General features: G+C 44.3%; 16 non-coding genes across 16 annotated transcripts; all 16 read left to right on the top strand.

Annotated features, from left to right (window-relative positions):
* The first annotated feature begins 1,473 nt into the window (after positions 1 to 1,473).
* On the top strand, positions 1,474 to 1,545 carry trnaq-cug (transfer RNA glutamine (anticodon CUG)). Its single transcript has one exon. It is a non-coding gene; the product is annotated as a tRNA-Gln (tRNA).
* Positions 1,546 to 1,777: 232 nt separating this feature from the next.
* Positions 1,778 to 1,860, top strand: trnal-cag (transfer RNA leucine (anticodon CAG)). The gene has a single exon. It is a non-coding gene; the product is annotated as a tRNA-Leu (tRNA).
* Positions 1,861 to 2,030: 170 nt separating this feature from the next.
* trnaq-cug (transfer RNA glutamine (anticodon CUG)) lies at positions 2,031 to 2,102 on the top strand. The gene has a single exon. It is a non-coding gene; the product is annotated as a tRNA-Gln (tRNA).
* Positions 2,103 to 2,345: 243 nt separating this feature from the next.
* On the top strand, positions 2,346 to 2,428 carry trnal-cag (transfer RNA leucine (anticodon CAG)). The gene has a single exon. It is a non-coding gene; the product is annotated as a tRNA-Leu (tRNA).
* Positions 2,429 to 2,594: 166 nt separating this feature from the next.
* On the top strand, positions 2,595 to 2,666 carry trnaq-cug (transfer RNA glutamine (anticodon CUG)). Its single transcript has one exon. It is a non-coding gene; the product is annotated as a tRNA-Gln (tRNA).
* Positions 2,667 to 2,898: 232 nt separating this feature from the next.
* Positions 2,899 to 2,981, top strand: trnal-cag (transfer RNA leucine (anticodon CAG)). The gene has a single exon. It is a non-coding gene; the product is annotated as a tRNA-Leu (tRNA).
* A 166-nt stretch (positions 2,982 to 3,147) lies between these two features.
* Positions 3,148 to 3,219, top strand: trnaq-cug (transfer RNA glutamine (anticodon CUG)). Its single transcript has one exon. It is a non-coding gene; the product is annotated as a tRNA-Gln (tRNA).
* A 232-nt stretch (positions 3,220 to 3,451) lies between these two features.
* On the top strand, positions 3,452 to 3,534 carry trnal-cag (transfer RNA leucine (anticodon CAG)). Its single transcript has one exon. It is a non-coding gene; the product is annotated as a tRNA-Leu (tRNA).
* Positions 3,535 to 4,019: 485 nt separating this feature from the next.
* On the top strand, positions 4,020 to 4,102 carry trnal-cag (transfer RNA leucine (anticodon CAG)). Its single transcript has one exon. It is a non-coding gene; the product is annotated as a tRNA-Leu (tRNA).
* Positions 4,103 to 4,587: 485 nt separating this feature from the next.
* trnal-cag (transfer RNA leucine (anticodon CAG)) lies at positions 4,588 to 4,670 on the top strand. Its single transcript has one exon. It is a non-coding gene; the product is annotated as a tRNA-Leu (tRNA).
* Positions 4,671 to 4,840: 170 nt separating this feature from the next.
* Positions 4,841 to 4,912, top strand: trnaq-cug (transfer RNA glutamine (anticodon CUG)). Its single transcript has one exon. It is a non-coding gene; the product is annotated as a tRNA-Gln (tRNA).
* Positions 4,913 to 5,155: 243 nt separating this feature from the next.
* On the top strand, positions 5,156 to 5,238 carry trnal-cag (transfer RNA leucine (anticodon CAG)). The gene has a single exon. It is a non-coding gene; the product is annotated as a tRNA-Leu (tRNA).
* A 166-nt stretch (positions 5,239 to 5,404) lies between these two features.
* Positions 5,405 to 5,476, top strand: trnaq-cug (transfer RNA glutamine (anticodon CUG)). Its single transcript has one exon. It is a non-coding gene; the product is annotated as a tRNA-Gln (tRNA).
* Positions 5,477 to 13,626: 8,150 nt separating this feature from the next.
* trnaq-cug (transfer RNA glutamine (anticodon CUG)) lies at positions 13,627 to 13,698 on the top strand. The gene has a single exon. It is a non-coding gene; the product is annotated as a tRNA-Gln (tRNA).
* A 232-nt stretch (positions 13,699 to 13,930) lies between these two features.
* On the top strand, positions 13,931 to 14,013 carry trnal-cag (transfer RNA leucine (anticodon CAG)). Its single transcript has one exon. It is a non-coding gene; the product is annotated as a tRNA-Leu (tRNA).
* A 170-nt stretch (positions 14,014 to 14,183) lies between these two features.
* trnaq-cug (transfer RNA glutamine (anticodon CUG)) lies at positions 14,184 to 14,255 on the top strand. The gene has a single exon. It is a non-coding gene; the product is annotated as a tRNA-Gln (tRNA).
* Positions 14,256 to 21,778: the final 7,523 nt, after the last annotated feature.

Here is a 21,778-nt window from a genome sequence, read left to right as displayed (position 1 = left end):
ATACATGTATATATATATCCTATTACAATAGCAAACAATGGCAGCAGATAAAAGGTGAAATAATGGTGAAAGTGTTTGTAAGAAAACTAAATACACGGTCATGACAACATTAGGTGACAGGAGGAATTACTCTTATATGTATAGTTATGTTATACCCCAAGATGTTGCCTTTGGTGACAGAAATGCATGAACTTTTAAAATACATTTTAAATTGTAAGTACATGAAAAAGCCAGACCATCAGTCTTGTAATATTGTAATAATCCTATGAAAAACTCAGATGTGGCATAAGGGTATTATGACAGATGAAAAGTAAAGCATGTTATAGAAGGTAGCTAAATACATGTTTATGAGAACATGACATATACATATATATATATATCCTATTACAATAGCAAACAATGGCAGCAGATAAAAAGAGAAATAATGGTGAAAGTGTTTGTAAGAAAACTAAATACACGTATATGACGACATTAGGTGACAGGAGGAATTACTCTTATATGTATAGTTATGTCATACCCCTGTATTAAATGTGTAAGTGCTGAGAGTAAACTGTATTCATACTGTAACTCCCCCAACCCCAGTTTAAGCACCCCACCCCCACCCCTCGGTCGACACAAGAAAAAGAAAGCCAGTTTATAACGTGGAAAACGAAAACAAAGTCAATGACAACATGACAACAGGGGAAATTATTTCTATGTTACTACGTTAACCCTAGAGCCAACTTAAATAAATAACATTAACAAATGTCCGTCCATGACAACCGACGAAATCGCCGTCAGATAACAGAGTTTATTTTAATGCATTTAGCTAAATACATGGATATGACAACTTAACAAGACAGGTGGAAGAACTGCTTTACTTAAGGGCAAATCATGCAACTCTATTCAATGTGTAAATTCTTACCATTTTGAAGAACTTGGTAGTTTCGAATGAAAGACTTAGCTTTAGCGTCGGACCGTTCTCAAGCTAGCGTAGCGTAAACTCCGGCGGCGCGGGTCCTCCCAGGTCAGCTCGTCCTCTGGGACCGCCCCCAGCTTGCCCCCTCCCGGAGGCATCCCCGCCCACATCAGCTGTCTCAAACATTTCAACATTTAAGCCTTGTGATTGGTCAAATGTTTGAAATGTTCGAGCGAAGGGAACAATTCGCCCCAGCGATTGGCCGCTGAATGTTGAGGACGCGAACCTGATTGGCTGTCAGGTCAGATCTTCCTCAACATTTCAAACATTTCCCCGGACGATCCGACGGCTGCTGGCGTTCAGGTCGCAGTCTCCATTGGAGGCGTGGGTTCAAATCCCACTTCTGACAGATTACTCATTTATTTGGTCATCATGAAGAAAATATGGTCACTGGAGAGATTAACTGCATCGGCTGTTTTCCTTTGCAGACACATTTTGAATTCAAAGCATCTCTCAAAGCCTCTAACTGGTTGATGTGACGGGCTGGCGGGCCTAAGATTACCGCAACTGAACAGGGTTCCATGGTGTAATGGCTAGCACTCTGGACTCTGAATCCAGTGATCCGAGTTCAAATCTCGGTGGGACCTGCAATTAAAGATGTACCACATTTATAGCACTCTTACCTTTCTACATAGTCAAGGTCAGCACCTGAACAACACTGATTGACTCCTCGTAGCCTTGCTAAAAATTGTTGATACCTCTGTATCTCAATAGGCAAGATATTTGCACACAAGGCATTTTGACCGCTTCAACTTTTTAAAACTCATGTCTTTGCTAGCTTTTGATCGAATTTATTGGGCTTGTTTTTATGTTTTATTAGTCAGGATGGCCGAGCGGTCTAAGGCGCTGCGTTCAGGTCGCAGTCTCCATTGGAGGCGTGGGTTCAAATCCCACTTCTGACAGCTTACCTATGCAGTTATTTGGTCATCATGAAGAAAATATGGTCACTGGAGAGATTAACTGCATCGGCTGTTTTCCTTTGCAAACACATTTTGAATTCAAAGCATCTCTCAAATCCTCTAACTGGTTGATGTGACGGGCTGGCGGGCCTAAGATTACCACAACTGAACTGGGTTCCATGGTGTAATGGCTAGCACTCTGGACTCTGAATCCAGTGATCCGAGTTCAAATCTCGGTGGGACCTGCAATTAAAGATGTACCACATTTATAGCACTCTTACCTTTCTACATAGTCAAGGTCAGCACCTGAACAACACTGATTGACTCCTCGTAGCCTTGCTAAAAATTGCTGATACCTCTGTATCTCTTTCAGCATCTCATAGGCAAGATATTTGCACACAAGGCATTTTGACCGCTTCAACTTTTTAAAACTCTTGTCTTTGCTAGCTTTTGATTGAATTTACTGGGCTTGTTTTTATGTTTTAGTAGTCAGGATGGCCGAGCGGTCTAAGGCGCTGCGTTCAGGTCGCAGTCTCCATTGGAGGCATGGGTTCAAATCCCACTTCTGACAGATTACTCATTTATTTGGTCATCATGAAGAAAATATGGTCACTGGAGAGATTAACTGCATCGGCTGTTTTCCATTGCAGACACATTTTGAATTCAAAGCATCTCTCAAAGCCTCTAACTGGTTGATGTGACGGGCTGGCGGGCCTAAGATTACCGCAACTGAACAGGGTTCCATGGTGTAATGGCTAGCACTCTGGACTCTGAATCCAGTGATCCGAGTTCAAATCTCGGTGGGACCTGCAATTAAAGATGTACCACATTTATAGCACTCTTACCTTTCTACATAGTCAAGGTCAGCACCTGAACAACACTGATTGACTCCTCGTAGCCTTGCTAAAAATTGTTGATACCTCTGTATCTCAATAGGCAAGATATTTGCACACAAGGCATTTTGACCGCTTCAACTTTTTAAAACTCTTGTCTTTGCTAGCTTTTGATTGAATTTACTGGGCTTGTTTTTATGTTTTAGTAGTCAGGATGGCCGAGCGGTCTAAGGCGCTGCGTTCAGGTCGCAGTCTCCATTGGAGGCGTGGGTTCAAATCCCACTTCTGACAGATTACTCATTTATTTGGTCATCATGAAGAAAATATGGTCACTGGAGAGATTAACTGCATCGGCTGTTTTCCTTTGCAGACACATTTTGAATTCAAAGCATCTCTCAAAGCCTCTAACTGGTTGATGTGACGGGCTGGCGGGCCTAAGATTACCGCAACTGAACAGGGTTCCATGGTGTAATGGCTAGCACTCTGGACTCTGAATCCAGTGATCCGAGTTCAAATCTCGGTGGGACCTGCAATTAAAGATGTACCACATTTATAGCACTCTTACCTTTCTACATAGTCAAGGTCAGCACCTGAACAACACTGATTGACTCCTCGTAGCCTTGCTAAAAATTGTTGATACCTCTGTATCTCAATAGGCAAGATATTTGCACACAAGGCATTTTGACCGCTTCAACTTTTTAAAACTCATGTCTTTGCTAGCTTTTGATCGAATTTATTGGGCTTGTTTTTATGTTTTATTAGTCAGGATGGCCGAGCGGTCTAAGGCGCTGCGTTCAGGTCGCAGTCTCCATTGGAGGCGTGGGTTCAAATCCCACTTCTGACAGCTTACCTATGCAGTTATTTGGTCATCATGAAGAAAATATGGTCACTGGAGAGATTAACTGCATCGGCTGTTTTCCTTTGCAAACACATTTTGAATTCAAAGCATCTCTCAAATCCTCTAACTGGTTGATGTGACGGGCTGGCGGGCCTAAGATTACCACAACTGAACTGGGTTCCATGGTGTAATGGCTAGCACTCTGGACTCTGAATCCAGTGATCCGGGTACAAATCTCGGTGGGACCTGCAATTAAAGATGTACCACATTTATAGCACTCTTACCTTTCTACATAGTCAAGGTCAGCACCTGAACAACACTGATTGACTCCTCGTAGCCTTGCTAAAAATTGTTGATACCTCTGTATCTCTTTCAGCATCTCATAGGCAAGATATTTGCACACAAGGCATTTTGACCGCTTCAACTTTTTAAAACTCTTGTCTTTGCTAGCTTTTGATTGAATTTATTGGGCTTGTTTTTATGTTTTATTAGTCAGGATGGCCGAGCGGTCTAAGGCGCTGCGTTCAGGTCGCAGTCTCCATTGGAGGCGTGGGTTCAAATCCCACTTCTGACAGCTTACCTATGCAGTTATTTGGTCATCATGAAGAAAATATGGTCACTGGAGAGATTAACTGCATCGGCTGTTTTCCTTTGCAAACACATTTTGAATTCAAAGCATCTCTCAAATCCTCTAACTGGTTGATGTGACGGGCTGGCGGGCCTAAGATTACCACAACTGAACTGGGTTCCATGGTGTAATGGCTAGCACTCTGGACTCTGAATCCAGTGATCCGGGTACAAATCTCGGTGGGACCTGCAATTAAAGATGTACCACATTTATAGCACTCTTACCTTTCTACATAGTCAAGGTCAGCACCTGAACAACACTGATTGACTCCTCGTAGCCTTGCTAAAAATTGTTGATACCTCTGTATCTCTTTCAGCATCTCATAGGCAAGATATTTGCACACAAGGCATTTTGACCGCTTCAACTTTTTAAACCTCTTGTCTTTGCTAGCTTTTGATTGAATTTATTGGGCTTGTTTTTATGTTTTATTAGTCAGGATGGCCGAGCGGTCTAAGGCGCTGCGTTCAGGTCGCAGTCTCCATTGGAGGCGTGGGTTCAAATCCCACTTCTGACAGCTTACCTATGCAGTTATTTGGTCATCATGAAGAAAATATGGTCACTGGAGAGATTAACTGCATCGGCTGTTTTCCTTTGCAAACACATTTTGAATTCAAAGCATCTCTCAAATCCTCTAACTGGTTGATGTGACGGGCTGGCGGGCCTAAGATTACCACAACTGAACTGGGTTCCATGGTGTAATGGCTAGCACTCTGGACTCTGAATCCAGTGATCCGAGTTCAAATCTCGGTGGGACCTGCAATTAAAGATGTACCACATTTATAGCACTCTTACCTTTCTACATAGTCAAGGTCAGCACCTGAACAACACTGATTGACTCCTCGTAGCCTTGCTAAAAATTGTTGATACCTCTGTATCTCTTTCAGCATCTCATAGGCAAGATATTTGCACACAAGGCATTTTGACCGCTTCAACTTTTTAAAACTCTTGTCTTTGCTAGCTTTTGATTGAATTTACTGGGCTTGTTTTTATGTTTTAGTAGTCAGGATGGCCGAGCGGTCTAAGGCGCTGCGTTCAGGTCGCAGTCTCCATTGGAGGCGTGGGTTCAAATCCCACTTCTGACAGATTACTCATTTATTTGGTCATCATGAAGAAAATATGGTCACTGGAGAGATTAACTGCATCGGCTGTTTTCCTTTGCAGACACATTTTGAATTCAAAGCATCTCTCAAAGCCTCTAACTGGTTGATGTGACGGGCTGGCGGGCCTAAGATTACCGCAACTGAACAGGGTTCCATGGTGTAATGGCTAGCACTCTGGACTCTGAATCCAGTGATCCGAGTTCAAATCTCGGTGGGACCTGCAATTAAAGATGTACCACATTTATAGCACTCTTACCTTTCTACATAGTCAAGGTCAGCACCTGAACAACACTGATTGACTCCTCGTAGCCTTGCTAAAAATTGTTGATACCTCTGTATCTCTTTCAGCATCTCATAGGCAAGATATTTGCACACAAGGCATTTTGACCGCTTCAACTTTTTAAAACTCTTGTCTTTGCTAGCTTTTGATTGAATTTACTGGGCTTGTTTTTATGTTTTAGTAGTCAGGATGGCCGAGCGGTCTAAGGCGCTGCGTTCAAGCTGGGGAACAATAGTCCGTCAAAGAAGGGGAAGAAAGGGGAAGGAAGGGGAAGAAAGGGGGAAGGAAGGGGAAGAAGAGAAAAGAGGAGAAAAGGGAGGAAAAAGGGAAAGAAGGAAAAGGAAAGGAGCGATGTGAAGTTTTATATCAATTTCTATTAGATAAATGTATTTCTAGCTGACTAGACACAAATATAACACTTTTGATGTTTTTGGTCATTGCACGAGTGGGACTCGAACCCTAGACTCCGGGATTGCGAAGGTGCGTGTTCATTCCTCATATGATTACGAATTTCCTCCTATTTTTCTACACATTATATTGTTATGAGACTAGTTCATTGTGTAATAACACCTACCTGCACTACCTCCCACTCCACAGGACTCATCAAACGACAGGAGTGGAGGATCTTTCCATTCCGGTCCCTCATCAGGACATTTCTTCTACTGTACATCAGAGACCACCTCCAATATTAACTTCACAAACCATGTTTCTCTTATTGAATGTGCTTCATCATTATAAGAATCACCATAATTATTCTTATGGAGGTTGTTGTTGTTGTTGATGTGCTGCTAACTGTCATTAAAAACACCCACTCATATATTGCTGTAAACCAGTTTTATGTGTTCATAGAAATAAGAATTATAGAAACATTGAATTTAAACAGACAGATAAAAAACAGGGCATATGGAATTGACTATCGCAGTAGTACCCAGAATTAAATACAAACATTTAAAAAAACTATTTACAATAAAACTATTATTTACAAATATGAACTATTTACATCTTTTTCCTCATTTCCTCCAACCACTGGTCTTTTGTTAAGGCTTCAAACTGAGGGCAATACACCTTTCCATGGTACTGGCTGTGTCCAGTGACAGAAGTGCGGAACTGGCCACACTTTTTGCAAGTGTTGCTGGCCACTGTTCGCCTATATGGCCTTTTAGGGGCGGGGTCAGCTTCCACTGTGCTGGTAGGCGCACTGGTTTGAGGATAGCTGCCTACTGGCACAGGAAAGACAACCTGAACCAGTCCGGATGGTGTTAAGATGTGAGGTGTAATGATGGGTCCTGGTGCTGGGGCTGGTGGGGTTGCATATAACTGTCTCTTCACTGGTCCCTTTGGCCTTATGTTGACAGGGAGCTGACCAGATCCCGTCTGCCTCTGTTTGGCCTGACCTGCTGTACTCTGCGGCAGCCGGTATTGATGTTCGTTCCGGGCAGGCGTGGGTGCAGCAGGGAGCAATCTTGCCTCCTGAAGAGGCTCATCGGATTCTGCCAGGGCTGGAGGCAATGCAGTGCCTTGGAGCAGCACAGAGAGCTCCTGTTTCTTCTGCCGGTGATTATGCCACTGGATGAGCGTGCTCTGATTCACCTCCACCAGCTGAATTTCAGAACCCTGCATCACCCGGCAGTTGCCGACAACAAGCTGCCTTATCTTGCGGTAATCCCTCAAAATTAAGGACCACCGAGAAGTAGCCCTCTTACCCTTTTTTGCCGGGCTTTGGTGTATATTGCAGAGTCTGATGAACATGGTTTCCACCAACCGGCAGCAGTCAGGCCACTGGGCAGGTGTGCTACTCGCACCCAACATGCAGCGGGTGGTACTCTCCACACCAGGGGTTTTTGAGGGCGTCTTTGGAGTTCTGAAGCGTCCACTCAAAAGTCTCTCCTGATGTCGTGCGGCATAAACCACCCGCTGCTTGTCACCTTGATTCAGATTGTCCCACAGTGACACTATCCTACTCGCCTGTTGGTTGCTAAGACAAAGAGACGTCTGATCCCGAAGCGCCACCAAATACTCAGCAAGTCTGTCCACATGCTGGTATCCGGGGAGATTTTGGTCATCAACAGCCTGTAAAAAAGATTCAACAGTTTATAGGGTGTAAAACTTTCACTCACAAAACTTTTTTTGTTTAATGATAAAATATGTTAACATGTGTAATCAAAAATAGTGAAGAAGCATGCACATATCTACATGCATATTCTAAAACGAACACAGCTAGACTTACCATGTCTTCATCTTCAGCATGAATATCATCTTCAGAGGAGGAACTAGAGGCCAGGGTTGATGTGTCAGGTGCCAGGGTGGATGTACCAGGGACCTCAGAGGATGAGCCAGGTGCCAGGGTGGAAATACTAGGAGCCAGGGTGGATGTACCAGGAACCAGGGAGAGAAGAGGAGAAGAAATGGCAGAGGGATCAGGAGTCTGAGATGCTGAAGCCTGAGGAACCCCAAGGTTCAACACAGTGGGATCTTCCATGATGTCAGCAAAACCCTCATCAAGCTCCATGTCGTCCTCCACGTCATGCTGTTCTATCAGGGTTGCAGCTTCCTCTGAATCAGGGTGCATATCCTGCAGTGCCTGACCAGTCTGCCGGAACAGATATTGCATCCCTATGAGCTCTCCTGAAACAACAGAATTAAATTAGATTGTTTACAAAAGTTGATACAGTTAATAAAGGGTTTAAAAATTGAGGTAAATTACCAATGCAATCACAAATGCTTACCAGTGTACCGTGAGGGTGGACAGAACTGTGGTACCACCTTCCTGCCAAACAGCTTCTGATAATTGTTGTTGAGGGCCTGAACCAGGTCACTGGAGTAGCTGCGCAAAGGAGATTGTCCAGTGGACAGAGCAGCAACCCCCCGGTCGTGGTTCCATCTGTGAAGCCCTTCCAGGAGATATATCTGAAAGTTCAGACTGTTGGCACTCGTCCCTAAAAGTACACATTAAATACATATTAAATATCAAACGATGAAATATTCTTGGACTATTCAGCATATAAACTTAAATGTCTGACAGACACAAACCTGGTATGAAGCGGTTGAGGTGTAGATGAAATGACTCGAGAGATGTAGAGCCCCTGGCACATCTGTAAACAGGTAACCGCACACCTCCCTTTGTGAGCTCCCCTGTCTTGGTGTATAGAGCAACACCTGGTGGGTCCTGGATGCATTTGACGTGCTTTCTCTGGACACGCCAGATGTGCTCCATCCTCTCTCGGTCAAACAGGGGAACACCACTGGAGTCATTACCTCTGCTGCCCATCAGCAACCCAAGCAGCTCCTCCAGCAGGCGAATGGTGGTCTCCTCACCACGGGTCCTCCTACGACAGTGGAGAGACATCTCCTCCCTGGAGAGTTGTTTGTCTATGTCGCCATCAGTGAGGGAGGGCAGACCCTGGGACTGAAGCTGCTGCCTTTTTGCTTCTCGCAACAAAGCTAAATCAGCTGCATCCCACTCAAATATGCTCGCTGAAAGGCGAGACATAAATCCTGGGTACAGCTGATGAGCATCTGTTGTGCATCCCAGAGCAAGTCTGCGCATAAAGTGCCAGATATCAAGCCTTACAATAATGTCCGGCCACCCGCTGAATCTGGCCTTCAGCTTGGTCTCTCCTCCCTCGGTGCAGCAGCCACAGTCCACATATAAGGCAACAGGGGGATCCACACCAGCCAGCTGGTACCTCTTCATCAATCCCGCTGCCATCAAGTCCAGGCCAGCTCCCTCCTGAGCGGTCATGACACTGATGAGAACCTGACCGTACTCATTACCCACAGAGGTTAGCCAGTGGGCTGTCCCTTTGGCTGTTCCAGCGAGCTTCTTGGTGATCTGAAGCACAAAAAATGTAGAGGACCTCTGTGAACATGATTCAGAAATACAGGCAGTCGTTAATAATATATCTATAAGGCTATACAACCACCTCTGCTCCTAGTAAAACTACATGCAACCTCACTATGGACTGTCACTTTAACACTTCTCAACGGTGCAAAATTCACTGTACTATGTTTCTATATCCTTCTTTATATCCCTCACCCTAGTACTACATGCTACTTATTTTTATGTCTTTCTGCTGCTGTAACATTCTAAATTTCCCCATTGAGGGACTAATCAATTACTTATTAATCTTAATATAATCAGCAGATTTGAAAGACAAAGATTCTTTTACCTTTCTGGTGGAATCCATCTTGAGGACTGTGCCATATGTTGAGGTAATCCTGGCCATGATGTCATCCACCCTCGTCAAAATGTCCTGGCAGTAAACGGACAGGAGCCACTTACAGCTCGGCACAACAGCAGGCTCTGGAGCCTCGGGAAACGACAGGGGCAGCAGTGCGGGTCGCTCGCTGAAGTCCACACACTCGTCGGTGTACATCAATGCGCGACTCATCCACTCCTCTGTGTGGTTCTCCTTCAGCTTCTTTAAAAGCTGCGTTGGGCTGTTACCAAGGCCTCTCTCCCGCAGTTTTCGGATCACCCGGATGTCACATGCAAACCTTGATCATAGACAGATATATCAGTAATTGTATTTTATATACTGCATTTCTACTTGAAAAGGCAAGAGAGTAAATTAACGGTAATCACTTTTGTGTGAGGATGACCCGGAATTGTGTCTGCTGTGCCTTGGACAGTTGTTTGAGGACAGTCTGACTCCAGGACACGTGGCTGGATCTACATTTGGTGCAGGTTAGTGTCTCTGTCACCATGTTGTACATCCTGTCCTCGTCCAGGACTCGGCGTGCCCTCTTGTGCAGACCCGCTCCTGTTAGCTGGTGCCCTCCACAGGCAAGGTTTGGACAGACCACCTTCACCTTCCACAGCTTGTAAGGCATCCAGACCAGAAGTGGATGGGCAAAAAAGCGGTCTGGACCCGGAGCCTGATGGTAAAGGCCACTAGGCTGTGGTGGAAAGTGCCAGAGCTTCAGATTCTCTTTAAGCACTAATTTTCCTCTTGGCCCCATCTTGAACAGAGACTTCACAATCCATTTATGGTCCACAGGAGGCAAGCCTTCTGACCACAAACGGGGCAGCTGTGTTTCAGTCTCTGTCCTGGAGTCAGCGGTCTGTGCAATAACAAAAAAATGGATCAACATATTTTATTATGATGAAAGACGCTGCTTATGCTCCACAGTATGAAATTAAATGTTAAATAACTCACTGACACAGAGGCACACACTGCTGTGGTGCTGAGGACAGGCACCGAAGCCTGAGCATGTGTCTGAGGGTCTGGAGCCTGTAAATACACAGCAAGGAAGATACATTGACAACACAATCGAAACATAAGCTATTAGTTCAAACAGCCGCGCTACATGAAACAATAATATTGAGGCTTCAAATTTTATTTTAGACTTGAATGGCTTTTAATACTGTTAATAGTCTTGGGAAAACCTATACCTAAAATACTTACTAAGATAGCAATGCTGGCCGGAGAAGTTGTGGGGAGGTTGGTGGCTTGGGTCTGTAAAGCATTCAGTCTAAGTGAGTTGTCTTAAAAACACAATGTAAAGTGATGCAATTTGATCTCTTATTTACCTGTGTTACTCTCCTGCTAGCACTAAGATTCGGCTTTGCAGCCGTGACATGGGAGCCACCAAATCTAGGCTTTGTAAACTGAAAGGCAATAGAGCAAAAGGCTGTGTCACGAGAGGGTTATATTGTAAACAATCATTCAGTGAATCTTAATTAATCTCTGAATACCATTGACAAATTCAACAGGGGTCGCTGCTTTGGGACCGCACTGCCTGCTGTACTTTGTTTCTGCCCCACAGTGCCTGGGAGGACAGGAGCCACTGCTACTGCCTGTTGCACCACTGTGCCTGGAAGGGTGGGAGCCACTGCTGCTGCTTGTCGCTCCACTGTGCGTGGAAGGACAGGAGCCACTGCTACTGCCTGTTGCACCACTGTGCCTGGAAGGGTGGGAGCCACTGCTACTGCCTGTTGCCCTGTGGGACCCTGGGTAGTACTTGCTGTGGTTGGCTGTTGTGTCATGAGTACATACATTAGTGTTGTGTATATATAAATACATATATATATATATATATATATTACTTATATTGAAAAGGATTACCTTCTGAGTGTGGAATCCACATGTACAATGTCTCACATGACCAAACAAAGACTGATGTGAATGTCCCATCCTTGGACATTTCTCAATCTAAAAATAATAGATGTACATTTTAATTAAGTGCATACAACTTAAGTTACTGCTTTTTATGTATAACATTCATTGTGATAGTATAAAACAATGCAAATTAGGGTAATTTATGTACATATACCATTTGATAAAGCTGGTACCACTTCTTCTGCCTGGGAGCTGGCCTGTTTCCCTCCCCTGCAGGCCAGGACCCAGTGTTGGCAAACTTCCTCAGCCGTGACATCCACTCTGAGTCTGCCATTCCCTTATGTGATTTCGAAGATGTTGCCTTTGGTGACAGAAATGCATGAACTTTTAAAGTAGATTTTAAATTGTAGGTACATGAAAAAGCCAGACCATCAATCTTGTAATATTGTAATAATCCTATGAAAAACTCAGTTGTGGCATAAGGGTATTATGACAGATGAAAACTAAAGCATGTTATAGAAGGTAGCTAAAGACATGTTTATGAGAACATGACATATACATGTATATATATATCCTATTACAATAGCAAACAATGGCAGCAGATAAAAGGTGAAATAATGGTGAAAGTGTTTGTAAGAAAACTAAATACACGGTCATGACAACATTAGGTGACAGGAGGAATTACTCTTATATGTATAGTTATGTTATACCCCAAGATGTTGCCTTTGGTGACAGAAATGCATGAACTTTTAAAATACATTTTAAATTGTAAGTACATGAAAAAGCCAGACCATCAGTCTTGTAATATTGTAATAATCCTATGAAAAACTCAGATGTGGCATAAGGGTATTATGACAGATGAAAAGTAAAGCATGTTATAGAAGGTAGCTAAATACATGTTTATGAGAACATGACATATACATATATATATATATCCTATTACAATAGCAAACAATGGCAGCAGATAAAAAGAGAAATAATGGTGAAAGTGTTTGTAAGAAAACTAAATACACGTATATGACGACATTAGGTGACAGGAGGAATTACTCTTATATGTATAGTTATGTCATACCCCTGTATTAAATGTGTAAGTGCTGAGAGTAAACTGTATTCATACTGTAACTCCCCCAACCCCAGTTTAAGCACCCCACCCCCACCCCTCGGTCGACACAAGAAAAAGAAAGCCAGTTTATAACGTGGAAAACGAAAACAAAGTCAATGACAACATGACAACAGGGGAAATTATTTCTATGTTACTACGTTAACCCTAGAGCCAACTTAAATAAATAACATTAACAAATGTCCGTCCATGACAACCGACGAAATCGCCGTCAGATAACAGAGTTTATTTTAATGCATTTAGCTAAATACATGGATATGACAACTTAACAAGACAGGTGGAAGAACTGCTTTACTTAAGGGCAAATCATGCAACTCTATTCAATGTGTAAATTCTTACCATTTTGAAGAACTTGGTAGTTTCGAATGAAAGACTTAGCTTTAGCGTCGGACCGTTCTCAAGCTAGCGTAGCGTAAACTCCGGCGGCGCGGGTCCTCCCAGGTCAGCTCGTCCTCTGGGACCGCCCCCAGCTTGCCCCCTCCCGGAGGCATCCCCGCCCACATCAGCTGTCTCAAACATTTCAACATTTAAGCCTTGTGATTGGTCAAATGTTTGAAATGTTCGAGCGAAGGGAACAATTCGCCCCAGCGATTGGCCGCTGAATGTTGAGGACGCGAACCTGATTGGCTGTCAGGTCAGATCTTCCTCAACATTTCAAACATTTCCCCGGACGATCCGACGGCTGCTGGCGTTCAGGTCGCAGTCTCCATTGGAGGCGTGGGTTCAAATCCCACTTCTGACAGATTACTCATTTATTTGGTCATCATGAAGAAAATATGGTCACTGGAGAGATTAACTGCATCGGCTGTTTTCCTTTGCAGACACATTTTGAATTCAAAGCATCTCTCAAAGCCTCTAACTGGTTGATGTGACGGGCTGGCGGGCCTAAGATTACCGCAACTGAACAGGGTTCCATGGTGTAATGGCTAGCACTCTGGACTCTGAATCCAGTGATCCGAGTTCAAATCTCGGTGGGACCTGCAATTAAAGATGTACCACATTTATAGCACTCTTACCTTTCTACATAGTCAAGGTCAGCACCTGAACAACACTGATTGACTCCTCGTAGCCTTGCTAAAAATTGTTGATACCTCTGTATCTCAATAGGCAAGATATTTGCACACAAGGCATTTTGACCGCTTCAACTTTTTAAAACTCATGTCTTTGCTAGCTTTTGATCGAATTTATTGGGCTTGTTTTTATGTTTTATTAGTCAGGATGGCCGAGCGGTCTAAGGCGCTGCGTTCAGGTCGCAGTCTCCATTGGAGGCGTGGGTTCAAATCCCACTTCTGACAGCTTACCTATGCAGTTATTTGGTCATCATGAAGAAAATATGGTCACTGGAGAGATTAACTGCATCGGCTGTTTTCCTTTGCAAACACATTTTGAATTCAAAGCATCTCTCAAATCCTCTAACTGGTTGATGTGACGGGCTGGCGGGCCTAAGATTACCACAACTGAACTGGGTTCCATGGTGTAATGGCTAGCACTCTGGACTCTGAATCCAGTGATCCGAGTTCAAATCTCGGTGGGACCTGCAATTAAAGATGTACCACATTTATAGCACTCTTACCTTTCTACATAGTCAAGGTCAGCACCTGAACAACACTGATTGACTCCTCGTAGCCTTGCTAAAAATTGCTGATACCTCTGTATCTCTTTCAGCATCTCATAGGCAAGATATTTGCACACAAGGCATTTTGACCGCTTCAACTTTTTAAAACTCTTGTCTTTGCTAGCTTTTGATTGAATTTACTGGGCTTGTTTTTATGTTTTAGTAGTCAGGATGGCCGAGCGGTCTAAGGCGCTGCGTTCAAGCTGGGGAACAATAGTCCGTCAAAGAAGGGGAAGAAAGGGGAAGGAAGGGGAAGAAAGGGGGAAGGAAGGGGAAGAAGAGAAAAGAGGAGAAAAGGGAGGAAAAAGGGAAAGAAGGAAAAGGAAAGGAGCGATGTGAAGTTTTATATCAATTTCTATTAGATAAATGTATTTCTAGCTGACTAGACACAAATATAACACTTTTGATGTTTTTGGTCATTGCACGAGTGGGACTCGAACCCTAGACTCCGGGATTGCGAAGGTGCGTGTTCATTCCTCATATGATTACGAATTTCCTCCTATTTTTCTACACATTATATTGTTATGAGACTAGTTCATTGTGTAATAACACCTACCTGCACTACCTCCCACTCCACAGGACTCATCAAACGACAGGAGTGGAGGATCTTTCCATTCCGGTCCCTCATCAGGACATTTCTTCTACTGTACATCAGAGACCACCTCCCATATTAACTTCACAAACCATGTTTCTCTTATTGAATGTGCTTCATCATTATAAGAATCACCATAATTATTCTTATGGAGGTTGTTGTTGTTGTTGATGTGCTGCTAACTGTCATTAAAAACACCCACTCATATATTGCTGTAAACCAGTTTTATGTGTTCATAGAAATAAGAATTATAGAAACATTGAATTTAAACAGACAGATAAAAAACAGGGCATATGGAATTGACTATCGCAGTAGTACCCAGAATTAAATACAAACATTTAAAAAAACTATTTACAATAAAACTATTATTTACAAATATGAACTATTTACATCTTTTTCCTCATTTCCTCCAACCACTGGTCTTTTGTTAAGGCTTCAAACTGAGGGCAATACACCTTTCCATGGTACTGGCTGTGTCCAGTGACAGAAGTGCGGAACTGGCCACACTTTTTGCAAGTGTTGCTGGCCACTGTTCGCCTATATGGCCTTTTAGGGGCGGGGTCAGCTTCCACTGTGCTGGTAGGCGCACTGGTTTGAGGATAGCTGCCTACTGGCACAGGAAAGACAACCTGAACCAGTCCGGATGGTGTTAAGATGTGAGGTGTAATGATGGGTCCTGGTGCTGGGGCTGGTGGGGTTGCATATAACTGTCTCTTCACTGGTCCCTTTGGCCTTATGTTGACAGGGAGCTGACCAGATCCCGTCTGCCTCTGTTTGGCCTGACCTGCTGTACTCTGCGGCAGCCGGTATTGATGTTCATTCCGGGCAGGCGTGGGTGCAGCAGGGAGCAATCTTGCCTCCTGAAGAGGCTCATCGGATTCTGCCAGGGCTGGAGGCAATGCAGTGCCTTGGAGCAGCACAGAGAGCTCCTGTTTCTTCTGCCGGTGATTATGCCACTGGATGAGCGTGCTCTGATTCACCTCCACCAGCTGAATTTCAGAACCCTGCATCACCCGGCAGTTGCCGACAACAAGCTGCCTTATCTTGCGGTAATCCCTCAAAATTAAGGACCACCGAGAAGTAGCCCTCTTACCCTTTTTTGCCGGGCTTTGGTGTATATTGCAGAGTCTGATGAACATGGTTTCCACCAACCGGCAGCAGTCAGGCCACTGGGCAGGTGTGCTACTCGCACCCAACATGCAGCGGGTGGTACTCTCCACACCAGGGGTTTTTGAGGGCGTCTTTGGAGTTCTGAAGCGTCCACTCAAAAGTCTCTCCTGATGTCGTGCTGCATAAACCACCCGCTGCTTGTCACCTTGATTCAGATTGTCCCACAGTGACACTATCCTACTCGCCTGTTGGTTGCTAAGACAAAGAGACGTCTGATCCCGAAGCGCCACCAAATACTCAGCAAGTCTGTCCACATGCTGGTATCCGGGGAGATTTTGGTCATCAACAGCCTGTAAAAAAGATTCAACAGTTTATAGGGTGTAAAACTTTCACTCACAAAACTTTTTTTGTTTAATGATAAAATATGTTAACATGTGTAATCAAAAATAGTGAAGAAGCATGCACATATCTACATGCATATTCTAAAACGAACACAGCTAGACTTACCATGTCTTCATCTTCAGCATGAATATCATCTTCAGAGGAGGAACTAGAGGCCAGGGTTGATGTGTCAGGTGCCAGGGTGGATGTACCAGGGACCTCAGAGGATGAGCCAGGTGCCAGGGTGGAAATACTAGGAGCCAGGGTGGATGTACCAGGAACCAGGGAGAGAAGAGGAGAAGAAATGGCAGAGGGATCAGGAGTCTGAGATGCTGAAGCCTGAGGAACCCCAAGGTTCAACACAGTGGGATCTTCCATGATGTCAGCAAAACCCTCATCAAGCTCCATGTCGTCCTCCACGTCATGCTGTTCTATCAGGGTTGCAGCTTCCTCTGAATCAGGGTGCATATCCTGCAGTGCCTGACCAGTCTGCCGGAACAGATATTGCATCCCTATGAGCTCTCCTGAAACAACAGAATTAAATTAGATTGTTTACAAAAGTTGATACAGTTAATAAAGGGTTTAAAAATTGAGGTAAATTACCAATGCAATCACAAATGCTTACCAGTGTACCGTGAGGGTGGACAGAACTGTGGTACCACCTTCCTGCCAAACAGCTTCTGATAATTGTTGTTGAGGGCCTGAACCAGGTCACTGGAGTAGCTGCGCAAAGGAGATTGTCCAGTGGACAGAGCAGCAACCCCCCGGTCGTGGTTCCATCTGTGAAGCCCTTCCAGGAGATATATCTGAAAGTTCAGACTGTTGGCACTCGTCCCTAAAAGTACACATTAAATACATATTAAATATCAAACGATGAAATATTCTTGGACTATTCAGCATATAAACTTAAATGTCTGACAGACACAAACCTGGTATGAAGCGGTTGAGGTGTAGATGAAATGACTCGAGAGATGTAGAGCCCCTGGCACATCTGTAAACAGGTAACCGCACACCTCCCTTTGTGAGCTCCCCTGTCTTGGTGTATAGAGCAACACCTGGTGGGTCCTGGATGCATTTGACGTGCTTTCTCTGGACACGCCAGATGTGCTCCATCCTCTCTCGGTCAAACAGGGGAACACCACTGGAGTCATTACCTCTGCTGCCCATCAGCAACCCAAGCAGCTCCTCCAGCAGGCGAATGGTGGTCTCCTCACCACGGGTCCTCCTACGACAGTGGAGAGACATCTCCTCCCTGGAGAGTTGTTTGTCTATGTCGCCATCAGTGAGGGAGGGCAGACCCTGGGACCGAAGCTGCTGCCTTTTTGCTTCTCGCAACAAAGCTAAATCAGCTGCATCCCACTCAAATATGCTCGCTGAAAGGCGAGACATAAATCCTGGGTACAGCTGATGAGCATCTGTTGTGCATCCCAGAGCAAGTCTGCGCATAAAGTGCCAGATATCAAGCCTTACAATAATGTCCGGCCACCCGCTGAATCTGGCCTTCAGCTTGGTCTCTCCTCCCTCGGTGCAGCAGCCACAGTCCACATATAAGGCAACAGGGGGATCCACACCGGCCAGCTGGTACCTCTTCATCAATCCCGCTGCCATCAAGTCCAGGCCAGCTCCCTCCTGAGCGGTCATGACACTGATGAGAACCTGACCGTACTCATTACCCACAGAGGTTAGCCAGTGGGCTGTCCCTTTGGCTGTTCCAGCGAGCTTCTTGGTGATCTGAAGCACAAAAAATGTAGAGGACCTCTGTGAACATGATTCAGAAATACAGGCAGTCGTTAATAATATATCTATAAGGCTATACAACCACCTCTGCTCCTAGTAAAACTACATGCAACCTCACTATGGACTGTCACTTTAACACTTCTCAACGGTGCAAAATTCACTGTACTATGTTTCTATATCCTTCTTTATATCCCTCACCCTAGTACTACATGCTACTTATTTTTATGTCTTTCTGCTGCTGTAACATTCTAAATTTCCCCATTGAGGGACTAATCAATTACTTATTAATCTTAATATAATCAGCAGATTTGAAAGACAAAGAATCTTTTACCTTTCTGGTGGAATCCATCTTGAGGACTGTGCCATATGTTGAGGTAATCCTGGCCATGATGTCATCCACCCTCGTCAAAATGTCCTGGCAGTAAACGGACAGGAGCCACTTACAGCTCGGCACAACAGCAGGCTCTGGAGCCTCGGGAAACGACAGGGGCAGCAGTGCGGGTCGCTCGCTGAAGTCCACACACTCGTCGGTGTACATCAATGCGCGACTCATCCACTCCTCTGTGTGGTTCTCCTTCAGCTTCTTTAAAAGCTGCGTTGGGCTGTTACCAAGGCCTCTCTCCCGCAGTTTTCGGATCACCCGGATGTCACATGCAAACCTTGATCATAGACAGATATATCAGTAATTGTATTTTATATACTGCATTTCTACTTGAAAAGGCAAGAGAGTAAATTAACGGTAATCACTTTTGTGTGAGGATGACCCGGAATTGTGTCTGCTGTGCCTTGGACAGTTGTTTGAGGACAGTCTGACTCCAGGACACGTGGCTGGATCTACATTTGGTGCAGGTTAGTGTCTCTGTCACCATGTTGTACATCCTGTCCTCGTCCAGGACTCGGCGTGCCCTCTTGTGCAGACCCGCTCCTGTTAGCTGGTGCCCTCCACAGGCAAGGTTTGGACAGACCACCTTCACCTTCCACAGCTTGTAAGGCATCCAGACCAGAAGTGGATGGGCAAAAAAGCGGTCTGGACCCGGAGCCTGATGGTAAAGGCCACTAGGCTGTGGTGGAAAGTGCCAGAGCTTCAGATTCTCTTTAAGCACTAATTTTCCTCTTGGCCCCATCTTGAACAGAGACTTCACAATCCATTTATGGTCCACAGGAGGCAAGCCTTCTGACCACAAACGGGGCAGCTGTGTTTCAGTCTCTGTCCTGGAGTCAGCGGTCTGTGCAATAACAAAAAAATGGATCAACATATTTGATTATAATGAAAGACGCTGCTTATGCTCCACAGTATGAAATTAAATGTTAAATAACTCACTGACACAGAGGCACACACTGCTGTGGTGCTGAGGACAGGCACCGAAGCCTGAGCATGTGTCTGAGGGTCTGGAGCCTGTAAATACACAGCAAGGAAGATACATTGACAACACAATCGAAACATAAGCTATTAGTTCAAACAGCCGCGCTACATGAAACAATAATATTGAGGCTTCAAATTTTATTTTAGACTTGAATGGCTTTTAATGCTGTTAATAGTCTTGGGAAAACCTATACCTAAAATACTTACTAAGATAGCAATGCTGGCCGGAGAAGTTGTGGGGAGGTTGGTGGCTTGGGTCTGTAAAGCATTCAGTCTAAGTGAGTTGTCTTAAAAACACAATGTAAAGTGATGCAATTTGATCTCTTATTTACCTGTGTTACTCTCCTGCTAGCACTAAGATTCGGCTTTGCAGCCGTGACATGGGAGCCACCAAATCTAGGCTTTGTAAACTGAAAGGCAATAGAGCAAAAGGCTGTGTCACGAGAGGGTTATATTGTAAACAATCATTCAGTGAATCTTAATTAATCTCTGAATACCATTGACAAATTCAACAGGGGTCGCTGCTTTGGGACCGCACTGCCTGCTGTACTTTGTTTCTGCCCCACAGTGCCTGGGAGGACAGGAGCCACTGCTACTGCCTGTTGCACCACTGTGCCTGGAAGGGTGGGAGACACTGCTGCTGCTTGTCGCTCCACTGTGCGTGGAAGGACAGGAGCCACTGCTACTGCCTGTTGCACCACTGTGCCTGGAAGGGTGGGAGCCACTGCTACTGCCTGTCGCTCCACTGTGCCTGGAAGGACAGGAGCCACTGCTACTGCCTGTTGCCCTGTGGGACCCTGGGTAGTACTTGCTGTGGTTGGCTGTTGTGTCATGAGTACATACATTAGTGTTGTGTATATATAAATACATATATATATATATATATATATTACTTATATTGAAAAGGATTACCTTCTGAGTGTGGAATCCACATGTACAATGTCTCACATGACCAAACAAAGACTGATGTGAATGTCCCATCCTTGGACATTTCTCAATCTAAAAATAATAGATGTACATTTTAATTAAGTGCATACAACTTAAGTTACTGCTTTTTATGTATAACATTCATTGTGATAGTATAAAACAATGCAAATTAGGGTAATTTATGTACATATACCATTTGATAAAGCTGGTACCACTTCTTCTGCCTGGGAGCTGGCCTGTTTCCCTCCCCTGCAGGCCAGGACCCAGTGTTGGCAAACTTCCTCAGCCGTGACATCCACTCTGAGTCTGCCATTCCCTTATGTGATTTCGAAGCTGTTGCCTTTGGTGACAGAAATGCATGAACTTTTAAAGTAGATTTTAAATTGTAGGTACATGAAAAAGCCAGACCATCAGTCTTGTAATATTGTAATAATCCTATGAAAAACTCAGTTGTGGCATAAGGGTATTATGACAGATGAAAACTAAAGCATGTTATAGAAGGTAGCTAAAGACATGTTTATGAGAACATGACATATACATGTATATATATATCCTATTACAATAGCAAACAATGGCAGCAGATAAAAAGATAAATAATGGTGAAAGTGTTTGTAAGAAAACTAAATACACGTATATGACGACATTAGGTGACAGGAGGAATTACTCTTATATGTATAGTTATGTCATACCCCTGTATTAAATGTGTAAGTGCTGAGAGTAAACTGTATTCATTCTGTAACTCCCCCAACCCCAGCTTAAGCACCCCACCCCCACCCCTCGGTCGACACAAGAAAAAGAAAGCCAGTTTATAACGTGGAAAACGAAAACAAAGTCAATGATCATGACAACATGACAACAGGGGAAATTATTTCTATGTTACTACGTTAACCCTAGAGCCAACTTAAATAAATAACATTAACAAATGTCCGTCCATGACAACCGACGAAATCGCCGTCAGATAACAGAGTTTATTTTAATGCATTTAGCTAAATACATGGATATGACAACTTAACAAGACAGGTGGAAGAACTGCTTTACTTAAGGGCAAATCATGCAACTCTATTCAATGTGTAAATTCTTACCATTTTGAAGTGTAACTTAGTAGTTTCGAATGAAAGACTTAGCTTTAGCGTCGGACCGTTCTCAAGCTAGCGTAGCGTAAACTCCGGCGGCGCGGGTCCTCCCAGGTCAGCTCGTCCTCTGGGACCGCCCCCCAGCTTGCCCCCTCCCGGAGGCATCCCCGCCCACATCAGCTGTCTCAAACATTTCAACATTTAAGCCTTGTGATTGGTCAAATGTTTGAAATGTTCGAGCGAAGGGAACAATTCGCCCCAG

This window comes from Platichthys flesus, chromosome 4 (assembly GCF_949316205.1).
Source record: "Platichthys flesus chromosome 4, fPlaFle2.1, whole genome shotgun sequence".
Lineage (NCBI taxonomy): Eukaryota > Metazoa > Chordata > Actinopteri > Pleuronectiformes > Pleuronectidae > Platichthys > Platichthys flesus.
The sequence above is the reverse complement of the archived record's forward strand: the minus strand, read 5'-3'. Positions and strand labels throughout refer to the sequence as shown.